Here is a 13,110-nt window from a genome sequence, read left to right as displayed (position 1 = left end):
GCTTCCTGTTTTTGCTTGCCTGGGCAGCAGTAATTGACATTATTTTTGAGGGAAAGTTGTGCTCTTCTTCTACTCAACAGATCTTTGATATGAAGCATTCTTCTTCTTATGTGCAGCATGGGGTTGGTTGCTGACCTTGGAGCAAGCTATCTTCATGCACAGCTGTTGGTGCTACAAAAATACAAGCAAATGGCATCAAGACTCCGATTCTGATTGCTTTTACCGCGCAGGTAGAATGCAACGTGAAATTTGGTGTCTTCTATTGCTTGTTGTGCTGCTCAGGTAACACATGATATATTGTTTCCTTTCAAGTTTATATTGATCAGCTATTGCTCCTGCACGATGTGGTCTCGTTTTGTTGCGAGCTCGTTTCTCGAATATGGATTCAATTGAAGCAAAAAAGGTGGGTGTTCACTTAGAAATGGCAATGTTTACCACAGAAATTGTTTCAGTTGTTTAGTGCAACAAAACACTGCATGCATATACTGTGTGTTCACAGGCTGAAAGGTTGCCCTTCCTGTTTTACAGCTACGAGCAATTCTGTGATAAATGATGTATCTTCAGTTGCAAGTTTGCAAATTTACCCATAATTTCTGAGCATAAGTTCTCATATGCCAATCTTAGTCCATGTGTATAGATCAGCTGGGTTGAAGTTTGCTGTGTAATCCTGAAAAAAATCGCTTGAGGATTCAATGCATAGTTTGGATAGTGGAGTTTGCACAGTTTTACTGGAATGAAATACATGTTCCGACTACTCCTTCCCTGTTCTAAATAATACCATCCCAGGGTAGTTGCACTAAAAATAGCATTTGCTAGCTGTGAAGTCCTTTTCATCCATTTGAATGTTTAATTTACCTACATTCGTTTAATATGGTTTGCTCCGTGTACTTAACTTTTTCTATCGGTATGAACTTTGATTCACTTTGAGCCTCCAAGACATGCTTTATCTGTATGAACTTTTTTATTTGGTGCAGTTACCATCTTACTCTGAAATGTGTTTACAATACTATATGATCTTAACTAGTGCCTTGTTTCTTCGAGTTAGCAATATCAGTGTGTATAGAATCTGCATCTGTTATTGTTTCTAGGGAAAAAAACATGAGTGCTGTCATGTTTACAGTCCAAACTCTCTTTTGTTTTATTGCCAAACTAGGAGGCCATGACAGTGTTGAAGTGTATAAGTAGATTGCCTAGCCCTTTCCATCAGTTCGGCCTTTTGGTTCAAGTGGCTAGTGCATGAAGCTTAACATGGTATCAGAGCCCCAGGTCTCGAGTTCAAATCCCCTTTCCATCAGTTCGGACTTTTGGTTCAAGTGGCTAGTGCATGAAGCTTAACAGATAGCAACCATGATGTTTTGATTGGTTCAAATTTGGGTCAGCGGCGTCTATTTAGAGTGTTAGCGGCGTCTATTTAGAGTGTTTTCGCTGACCATGTTTTGTTCTGCTTGTTCAAGGATAAAATGGATTACTAAACAACAGCCAGGGTAGCTGGACCGTGTAGCCCCTGCTGGCCCTAGGCTTTGATTTCTTCCTCCTTGGCCCTTGCTGCTGTGCGATGGCAGCAGTGACTTTCTTCTTCGACTCTCATGGGTTTAGGTAAGTTTTCGGTTTCGGGCATCGAGCCGATGACCTTAGCTGGACTGTACATTTGACCTGAACTTCTTCTTCGACTCTCATGGGTTCAGCTTGCTGTATTGGAGTGATGTGTACCCATTTCGTGTTACAGAAAGGTGGCCACGTATTGAAATGTATAGAGTGGCATAAGCTGACTGTTTGTCACAACACGGTCTGTGGTGCTGTTATGTATCGTGCGTGTCAGCAGAGCTTGTTTGTGTTGATTTGGGAATTTGTATTGGCACTGCTTGGGTTTAGAATTGTGTGATGATCTCCAGTGGAGATGCTGGCCAGAGTACTGTGTACGTTAAGAACTTTGATGATTGGCTGGCATGTTTAGGTTCAGCTGGCTCACATCACATGATGGTTTTGGTTACCTATCGTTGTAGCTGTGGAATCTGGCTGTGATGTTTGCATGCTCGCCTCCAGTGAGTCTTCTTCTATGCACTCCGAGCGATCATTCAGCGATGCAGCAATTCTGTATTTACTATAAATCATTTGTCTTCTTAATTATATGCCAAGTGCCAAATGCTATGCATGGCATATGTGTTACATATGTCAGCAGAGCTTCCTGTGTTGTAGATATGTACAAATTTGCTCCAAGAACTCAATTACTAGCTTGTGTATGTGCGGGCATGGGCTTGGCCTCGTGCGGACTCTGCCGCGTGACTCGGTGATGGGGCTATGCCTCCGGCTGCTGCTTTGCTCCGTCTTCTTGTGTTGGTGCGCTGCTGCTGTGTTAGCGTAGTAGGAGTTTTTCTTCAAGGCTCGTAATATTCCAGAACCTGTAATTTGTGTAATAGTTTCTCATCTGATCTAAAGTTGCACCAGTTATCTTTAATTAAATGTGTAGCTGGCTGGCTAGTTTGGCATATATAATGTAGTCTCTTTATTATTCATCATTGATTGGAAAAAAATGTCCAAAAATCTGTGGTGGTCATGTGGAAAATTCGGCCGCTCTTGATAATTATTATTCCCTCCGTTCTAGATATAGGGTGTATAGTTTCTATCACGGAAATTAAGAAACACACATTAAGGGCAACTTACACGGCTTTTGGGCAACATTACCCTTGAATTATTGACGCGAGAAAATAGAGGAGTTTTCATGAGCTAAGAAAATGCAATCAAATCCGTAAAAAAATGTTCACATGAGTGGTTCAACACAATACACCTTATATTTTAGAGCTTTTCTTCAAAAAACTATACACCTTATATCGAGGAACGGAGGGAGTATCAGTCAATCGATTTTTTAATTAGGTTACCAAGTAGTTTGATTTTCTTTAAAAAAGTCGGCATCTAGTTTAGAGAGAGCAGTCTGGATAGAGAGCAAATGCTTGTTGAAAGGGAAAAAACGAGTTATCCAGAATTTGGTTCCTTCTGCCGAGTTAATGAGACCTTTCTTTTTGGAAAGGAACGCAGGTCGATATTCAGCCTCTTTTTTTTTTTTTTTGGAAAGGAACACAGGTCAATAGATCGCCTCACTCACACCCTTCCAATTTTGACAATTAATTTTACAACTTCAAATAGAATACTTATTTATTTTGTGCAACATCCTTCGTTAAAAATTCAGCCCATTAATAATATTTTTTAAGCAAAATGCTAAACAAGTTTTTAGGATATCAAAGTTTTTTTTTGGAAAGGAACGCAGCCACGCAGGTCGATAGATCGCTTCACTCACGCCCTTCCATTTTTGACCACCACAATAAATGAAATTGCCTGTACATAGCTAGTAGATAGATCGCCTCACTCACACCCTTCCAATTTTGACCACCAGAATAAATGAAAATATGAAATAGATGTACATATATAGCTACCAATCTCCAACGTTCCTTTTCCCATGCTCCTCTATTTATATCTAGACTAGAGAGGGTTTAGGCTGACAGAGAGAAGGGAGAGAGTTTAGAGGGACTCGTGGATCACAGACCCTTGAGAGAATGAATGTCGAGAAGAACGTGGAAGAAGGTGTGGAGTACCCACCAGATTGGCTCCCCGATGGCTGGATTATGGAGGTCAAACATGCTGAGGATGGCGCTCCCTACCAGGTATGCCAACCCTGTATTCATCTCAGACAGATTACTTTTAACACCTGAACATTCTCTATACACGTTTTTTTCTTCTTCTGTTGTTCTGTAATTATGTTCTGTTTTTTAGACATGTGATTTACTTTTTCTTTCCAGTATTTCGTTTCTCCTGTGTCAGGGTCCAGATTCAGGATGAAGGCGGAGGTCCTAAACTACCTCTTCTCTGAGATGGACGAGCACTGGATAAAATCTAAGGAGTCTGCTTCACTCACTGTATGTTCTTCTTAGTCTGGTGGTGAGGTCATTCTAAGTTTTTTTTGTTTTACATATATCCATGACCCTTGTGTGGCTTGCTCTGTCCTCATAATATGCAGAAGGCTCACAAATGGCTTCCAGAGGGGTGGTTGGTTGAGATTAGAGCTGGGGGAGAGAACATGGACAAGATGTTCAAGGTAATATTTTTCTTCCTTTACCATATCATATCATGTACTAGTATCTCTGTTCCCCAATGAATGATTTTCTAGAAAGCACATAATAACTTTATAGATTTAACTATTAAGACCACCTACAATGCATGCACGAGGGGTATGGGGGCTTAGCGTGGGCGCCAAGTTTGTAATCCCAGCCGATGGACCAGTACGTTTAAGATGGTTGCCGCTATAAAATGCCAGTAAGTTGCGCCCTGGATTGCCGCGCAGGATTAGGGTCCAAAAACATTATTTGGTAAGGTGCCAAATGTATAGTACCATTAGAGTTTTCATGAGAAGTATTTTTGGAATATATATCTTCATAATTACCTATTTGTTTGCATGAATATCCAATCCATTTAATGGACTTTTATCATTTCATATGAAAAATTACTAAAACTCGTCTTTGATGGGGTGCATGGTATTATTAGTATAGAAACTGAAATTCCAGGAGAACAGTTTGCATGCAAACCGAAACAACTCTGGTAATTTCCTAACTCAGCGCATGTGGATTTTCTATGATTGCCTACTGGGGCGACCAAGGATTATCAGCGGTTCATTGAGTTTTCCACATGTGGCATAGCATTAAGTGTAGATGATTGGATGTGAATTAAACATTACATGTTCAAGCATGGATCATATGAGAAATACTACATATGTACATGGCCTGGAAAAGACTTAACATCAAAAGTCAACAACAAAATTTACTCAAATCATACATTTGTTTATCACATTATAACAGTGTATATAAATTTTTCGCAGTTTTATGTTTACCCTGCAACGGGAGTACGTGTATTCTCTAAAGAAGATGTACTCCTCTATGTTAAGGAAATGAAGATCACTGAATGTGATACAGATGGACAATGCGACATAAACTCTCAAGATAATGTGTATTTCTTACCATCACTATTTCCGCTACATAACTAACAATTTATGTCTTAAATGATCTGACGTTCTCCAACTAATTTTTTTACTGTTATATTGTAGATTCTTGCCTTGGTGGAGTTCAACCCATCTGCGTTGCCACAAGGATGGGTCAAAGAGATGGTATACAGAAAAACAAGGGAGGGAATAAGGAAAGACCCGGTATACATAAAAAATGAAAAATAAATACCTTTGTTTATAACAAAATTTTGTTTGCATCTTCTAATCATTATTATTGTGCAGTACTATACGGATCCTGTTAGCCAATATGTCTTTCGTACTCTGAAGGCTGCACGTAGCTTTCTTGCAACCGGGAAAGTCACAAAACGTCAATTTATTCAAAGGACAAGTGTACATGACTTGTACTCTTTTGAAAAATCTGCTGATCTGGTAATTGAGCCTCCATTTTATGTATATACTTGTAATTATCCTTACGACAGTACCTCTTTCTAGAGTTATGTTTTCTTTAGACTTATTTAACTTAGCAGAATATGATATGTAGTCTTTTTCTTGTTTGCCTTTATGACTTGCAATGAGCGAAATTAAAAGAATGTTACATGGGAACATGCATGTTTGATAGAAACTATCAAATCTTATAAAAAATTAATATATGTTTCAATATTCATCAGTTCATTTGCAAACAATAAGGTACCGCAGAAGCAGGTGAAAGGTAAATGTTTTCACATTTTTTAATGCAATTCTATTTTCTGCTATTCTTGGATTCACAACACACCTAGTCCCACTTCGGATTGTATATATGACTTCTGTAGGATTCTAAGAACTTACATAGTATGACTGATTTATAATGTGATGGTTTAACATAACAACACAATTCTTAGATACGCATATTCTTTTATAATAAGTCCAAAAGTGCATGAAAAGTTTTGAATTGATAGCTTTCCAAACAAGCAGATTGATTTAACGTTAATAAGGTATCAATTTTTGTTAACAAAATAATTTTATTTACAGATATTTAATACTACATATATTGCTTATATTTAACTGATTATTTCACAGCATGAGAGTTTGCACAAGAGGCTCACAAACAATTGGAAGGATGCTAAAACGCGTGCAAGTTCACCAAAACCTAGAGGGTCAGCACAGAGGGAGAAAATAAACTGCAATGGCCAAACATCATATAGCAGTAAGTTCCTCATTATCGGTGATATATGGTAGTACTTTTCCCTACATATGTTGCTCATATTCTCTTCTTTAGGTTCTTCCATCCTGAGTAGTCCTAGTTAATACTTTTCTTCTATTACGAGGATATATAGAAATTACGCTGTGCCCGTTAACAACAAATACATCAAGCACACTACTGCACTTTATATATATATAACCATCTGCTTTATGTGTGACTGTGTTTGATTATTTGTTTGTTATAATCTATCTCAAGATATCCATTAGTGCACTAGTCTAGTATGCATCATTTCTCACCCGACTTTTATGTAATTAAATATGAGCCTTTTAAAATTACAAAATGCCTTTGTATGCCATTTTTCTAAACTTCCGATAATTATTTGATGTAAAGATATTATCTTCATGTCAAGTGTACAAATTGTACGTACAGTTTACTTCCCAACCAAATGTTGATCTTTCTGTCCATTCGGCTCTTTTCGATATGATATTTAATGTACATACAATCATCCATGTGTTTAGTTTTGAGCAGTACCAAAACATGGCATGGTTCTCTTGAAAATAGCATTGTGGATGAATCCGTAAATCTTCCAAAACCACTTTAACATCAATGTAATATTACCCTTCTATCCATCTACCTAATATATACTAGTGCATGCAACTTGTGTTTAGTTTTTTGCAAAAGGAGAATGAAATAAAGATCAACAAGATTCTTTTGGACAATTATAAAGTGTGCAAGTCCATGACAGGCTTAGTTGATTAAATATGATATTTACATACGTATTAACTTATATGTTTTTATGCTGGTATAGCCGAGGACAGGGACACCGACAGCGACACCACTACAGGCTCTGTCTCACCAAATGAGCACCCAAACAGCAAGAACAAAACAATGAAGACTCAAACGGGACAATCAAGCTACTTCAAGACTATCAAGCGTCCAAGAGGGAGACTTTTGAAAACAAATGGATGGACCACAACGAAGGCTAGGACTAAAAGAGAGGCCAAACAACATACCAACTAATCAAGCAAGGAATGGCAGGACATGAAGCGACCGAGGGCACAAACTATAGAAATCACTGGATTGGGTAGCAAGTAATATTTAGACAGCATTTTGTTCCATTTTGCTTTTACAACTTTTAAACTAAAGTGCCATAATCTCTGTTCGATTGCGCGAGGCTAGAACTTAAGGCAGAAGCTATATAGCAATTGTTATGTTCTGGGACAGGATATCCGGCCCCGTGACACATAGAGAATCCATGCTGCTATTCTGAACTAGTGGATTGACTCATGTTTGAAGTTTTGATGATCATTGATTAATTATCCAGCAAAAGTCATGGCAAGTAGTCAAGCGGCTGGTTGAACGGAAGATGTCTTGAGAAAATCATGTAGTGTTCCAAAGCTGGTCGTGCGCCTCTTGTGACATTCAGCCGGTCTTGGCCTTAATACAACACGGCACTGAATAATCGAGATGGGCACGTGGACCCTTAGCACGTTGAAAATTAAACATCTCGAGATTCGAATGTTGAACATTCATGCATTCAAAAAAATAATTTTAACTTCTTATCGAGGTCGAATGGCCATGCCTTGGGGTCGGAGTGGAGTAGGCAGTCCTAGGTCTTCCTTAATCCATCTACGTGCGCCAAGCATGTCGCGAGTGAGCCGAGTGGTGGTCTTGAGCGAGCCAAGTGGATCTCAATGGTGATGTCATAGTTGTCGATCCATGACTTGGGATAAATGTTGGCGCACTAGTAGAGAAACCCCCTTTAGTATCGGTTCCAAAGAGTCTTTAGTACCGGTTTTGGAACCGGTACTAAAGATTCGGTACTAAAGCCTCCCACCTTTAGTACCGGTTCCTTACGAACCGGTACAAAAGGTGCCTCCATGTGGGCACGGAGGAATCCGCGGGGCTGGAGACCTTTGGTACCGGTTCGTAACACGAACAGGTATTAAAGGCTATTTCGTTTGATTTTTTTATCCATTTTTTTTCTAATTATTTTTCACACCCTCCTTTATTTTTTTTTCACTCCCTTTTTTTATTTTTTCAGAATTTCTAGTATTTCCGTTAGTCTCTAACTACACTTAATCTCTAGTCAAATTACTTACCCGTGGTTAAACTTCCCGGTCGGTCACCCATCCTCACACTACTTCTGCACTAGCAGGTTTAACTTCCGAGTTCCTTCACGTCCCACTTCCAAGTGCTTCGCGTGCATGTTGTTGATAGTACTATCATATCAATCCTATTAACATGTTGGTCGATGTCACACTTCTTTATTGTTTAAATTCCAAATAATTCTTTTAATAAACAAAAGTAATAAGGTAATAATAATATTGAATAAATAAATAAAATTACCTTTTTTAATTTGTATTGTTTTTAATTATTATTTTAAAAAAAAAATATTTTTTTGCCAAACCTAAAACCTGAAAATTTGAAAATCTTATAATTTGCTAAAAGTAATAGTAATATTCTGGGATTCAAAAAATCTTATAATTATTAATTTTAATATTACAAAATTTAGAAATATATAAAATTCTAAATTTCTGGAAAAACTAAAATCTTCCTGCTTTCATATTTTCATTTGGAATTTTGAGAATCTAAAAATTAGCTAACCGGGTAAACCCTGGTGAATTCGGATGTAAATTTTCCCACTATGATTTTGATATATTATACGTTTTTTTTCCGACGTCATATGCAAAAGTTAATGCGGTTTTACCATTTTTCAAAGAATCTGAAAACATTTTATTTTTTGAATTTTCTATCATTTTCATTTGTATTTTACAAAGCAAAAGAAGGCGATCCACGGCGGGAGGGGGGTGGAGGTGCGTGGGAAGCAGGAAAACCTTTAGTACCGGTTCGTGACACGAACCGGTACTAAAGGGCCGAAAAACCTTTAGTACCGATTCGTGTCACGAACCGGTACTAAAGGTCCTTACGAACCGGTACTAAAGGCTTGGGCAATGCAACCGGTACTAATGCACCCTTTAGTACAGGTTCGTAAGGAAACCGGTACTAAAGGCCTGGACGGAAGCCCCGTTTTCTACTAGTGGCGGTGTAGTTCTTGATTGCCCGCGGCCCTTTGAAGTTGGTGTGATACTACTCGCTAATCGCTGCTGGTCCAAAATATCGTGTACTGTCTATTAGATAATATTGTAAACCCAACCAGAGTCTGTTACGGTTGGAGTCTTAGTCCTATACGTCTAGAGTTACTGACTTGTAAACCGACATATGATCAATATAAATAGAACATCGGCTGCTACGGTCAAGGTACCGAGTAGCATCGCTTCCAAAACGTTTACATGGTATCAGAGCCACCTCTTCTGTGGCTCTTCCGTGATAAATCCTAGCGATCCAATCTACCGGCCGAAACACACGAAACTCCATCAACCTGAGGTTCTAGCGCAGCCATGGCATCATCTTCTAACGTCGTTCTGCCAAACCTTGGATCTCCGCCGTCAGAGAAATTGACGCAGACGAACTATCCGCTATGGAGAACGCAGGTTTTGGCTGCGATCCGTGCTGCTCAATACACAGGACTGCTCGACGGCACAGATGCCGCGCCTCCCAAGCAGCTTACTTGTCAATAATCCAGACAAAGAAAAGGAGCCGACCGTGACTCCAAATCCAGCCTATGCAATTTGGCTTGCCAGAGATCAGCTTGTTCTTAGCTATCTCCTGAATTCGCTCTCCAAGGAAATCCTTATGCATGTTCTTCGGATCGAGCACACTGCCGGTGTCTAGGCGGCGGTGGAAGAGATGTTTGCCTCTCAGAGTCAGTTCAAGATCACGAATCTGCGGATGCGTTGGCAAATACAAATAAAAACAACATGACATCTGCAGTCTTTTTTTCCAAGATGCAAGGAATTGCAGATGAGCTAGCAGCTGCCGGTAAACCAGTCCCTGATGATGAACTGGTCTCCTTTTTACTGGCCGGACTTGGCAATGACTATGATTCAGTTGTTGCCGCCCTTGATGTACCAAAGAAATCCCTGAACATTGCTGAATTGTTCTCGCATATACAGAACTATGAACAACGCCAAGAGATGCTTCGTCTATCAGATGGAGCCTTTGAAACTTCCGCCAATGCAGCGGCACGGTCACGCAATCGTGACATTTTTCGTCCTCGCAACAGCAACTATGGAGGCAGAGATGATCGCTATCCTGGAGGACGAGATGATTGTTACAGTGGAGGGCGTGATGATCGCCGCACTGAAAACCGTCAGTCTACTGACCGGCGTGATGACAGAGGAGATACTCGATGTGGTGATCATCGACAGGAGGATTACTCCCGCAGCAACCGTGGGGGTGGACGCACAACATCTGCAGGAGGTCAAGGACGAGGCCGTGGTTGTCGTCGTACTACTCCATGGGTGGATGTGCAATGTTAGATTTGCAACAGAGACGGACATTCGGCTAGAGATTGCTGGTACCGTTTTAAGGACAATGATGATGATGACTCTGAAGATATGCATGCTTATGGAGTTGACACTAATTGGTATTCTGATACTGGTGCAACCCATCACATTACCAGTGAACTCCACAACCTCTGACAAAGTAAACACTGCAAGTGGTCAAGGTATGGAGATTTGTAATATTGGTCATTCTACTATTCATAACTCTGCTCAAAAATTTAAACTCAAAAATATCTTACATGTTCCAAATGCCTCTAAAAATCTTCTGTCTGTTCACCGCTTTACTCTTGATAATCATGTGTACATTGAATTTCATCCCTACTTCTTTCTTATCAAGGATCAGGTCATGGGAAAGACTCTTCATAGAGGGCATTGCGTTGGTGGTCTCTACCCTCTTATTTCATCCTTGGCCACCTCCACCGACAAATATGCCTTCCCTGTCATCAAACCCTCTCAAGCACGGTGGCACAGTCGTCTTGGCCATCCTTCGAGTCAAATATTTCTGCAAGTTATCAATAAAAATAAACTTTCTTTTGATGGGAATACTAGTATAGAGTCTGTTTGTGATCCATGTCAACAAGCTAAGAGTCATCAGCTTCCTTACTTTATTTCCAATAGTGTGTTTGTAGCTCCACTTCAGTTGATTTTTTCTGATGTTTGGGGTCCTGCACCCATGTGTGTTGGGCGCCACAATTATTATGTAAGCTTCATTGATGATTATAGTAAATTTACATGGATCTATCTTCTCAAGAAAAAGTCTGATGTATTAAATGCCTTTATTCCGTTTCAAAAGCTTATTGAACGCAAATTTGCCAGAAAATTCTTACTATCCAATCAGATTGGGGAGGAGAGTATGTTAAGCTCAACCCCTTCTTTCAAACTCAAGGAATTTTTCATCATGTTTCATGTCCTCATGCACATCAACATAATGGTGCTGCTGAAAGAAAACATCGCCACATTGTTGGTTGGTCTAGCTCTTCTTGCCCATGCTTCTATGCCTCTTAAATTCTGAGATGAAGCCTTTTTGACAACCACTTATCTCATCAATATGTTGCCTAGCAAAGTTATCAATAATGACACACATGTTCATCGTCTATTAGGCACCTCTCCAAATTATTCTTCTCTTCGAGTTTTTGGATGTGCTTGTTGGCCAAGTCTCCGTCCATATAATAAACGAAAACTTGCTTTTCGATCGAAGGATTGTGCTTTTCTAGGGTATAGTCCTATGCACAAAGGGGTCAAATGTCTTGATATTTCCACTGGGCGTGTCTATATTTCTCGAGATGTTGTGTTCGATGAGGATGTCTTTCCCTTCAAAGAATTACATCCTAATGCCGGTGCCTTGCTTTGCTGTGACATCCTTTTGCTAGATTCTTCTCTCCACAATTTTGAGCAAGAGGGGCGAATTAGTTGATGATTTAATATTACTTAATCCTACTGACTCTACTTTAGATGTGTTTCCTGAGATTTTGCAGCAGCAGCCAGGAGAAAATTCGGATGCAAATGATGCTCAAAACAGTGATTTTACGCAAAGCAGCACAGGCACTGGACACGAGGGGGATTCTCCCGCCCAATCTACCTCGGGATTGCCGCGCAGATCCTCCTCGGATCATGCATCGGCAGGTTCTCCTGCAGATTCCTCTGCGTCAGAATCTGCGCCAGCATCTGGTGGCCCAGGTGGTCCCTCCGACAGCGGACGTAGCAGCGACAGGCCGGCGTCTGGGAGCGCGTCACGTGGCCGATCTACTGACGCGGCGCAGTCTTCCTCCGGATCATCTGTGGCCAGCTCCACCGATTCTTCTCAGCAACAGGCAGACACCGGATCCTCTACGGAAATTCCAAACAAAGACACTGGATCTTCTCTGGCGACCCGCCCGACTGCTGATCCTCCATCTCGGCCTGTAACAAGGAGTACACATGGTATTATTCAGACGAAAACATACAAGGATGGAACAGTAAGATGGATTATGTCTGCATCTGCTGAGGAACCTGCAAACTTACAAGGTGCTTTGTCTGATGCTAAGTGGAAAGAAGCTATGGATGAAGAATACAGTGCACTGATGAGAAATAAAACGTGGCGCTTGGTTCCAGAGAAGCGTGGTTCAAATGTGATAAATTGTCGATGGGTATACAGAATTAAGAGAAAAGCAGATGGTTCAACTGACATATATAAAGCAAAGTTAGTAGCAAAGGGCTTCAAACAACGGTATGGCATTGATTATGAGGATACTTTTAGTCTAGTTGTTAAAATAGCAACTGTTCGTCTTGTTTTGGCCGTTGCTGTTTCTAGAGGATGGAGTCTGAGACGGTTGGATGTTAAGAATGCATTTTTACATGGCATTCTAGAAGAGGAGGTCTATATGAGGTAACCACCAGGATATTAAGAGGGAAGAAACCCAAACTTTTTGTGCAGACTTGATAATGCATTGTATGGTTTGAAGCAAGCACCTCGAGCATGGTATTCTCGTTTGAGTGCTCAGTTGATTAAAATCTTGGTGTTATTGCTTTCAAGTCTGAAACCTCTATGTTTATCTATC

General features: G+C 40.2%; 1 non-coding gene across 1 annotated transcript; it reads left to right on the top strand.

The window, feature by feature from the left end:
- Positions 1-10,054: 10,054 nt before the first annotated feature.
- LOC124679939 lies at positions 10,055-10,193 on the top strand. Its single transcript, XR_006995354.1, has one exon. It is a non-coding gene; the product is annotated as a small nucleolar RNA Z247 (small nucleolar RNA).
- Positions 10,194-13,110: the final 2,917 nt, after the last annotated feature.

Source organism: Lolium rigidum, chromosome 7 (genome assembly GCF_022539505.1).
Source record: "Lolium rigidum isolate FL_2022 chromosome 7, APGP_CSIRO_Lrig_0.1, whole genome shotgun sequence".
Taxonomy (NCBI): Eukaryota; Viridiplantae; Streptophyta; class Magnoliopsida; order Poales; family Poaceae; genus Lolium; species Lolium rigidum.
Note: the sequence above shows the minus strand (reverse complement) of the source record. Positions and strands in the feature narration are given on the sequence as shown.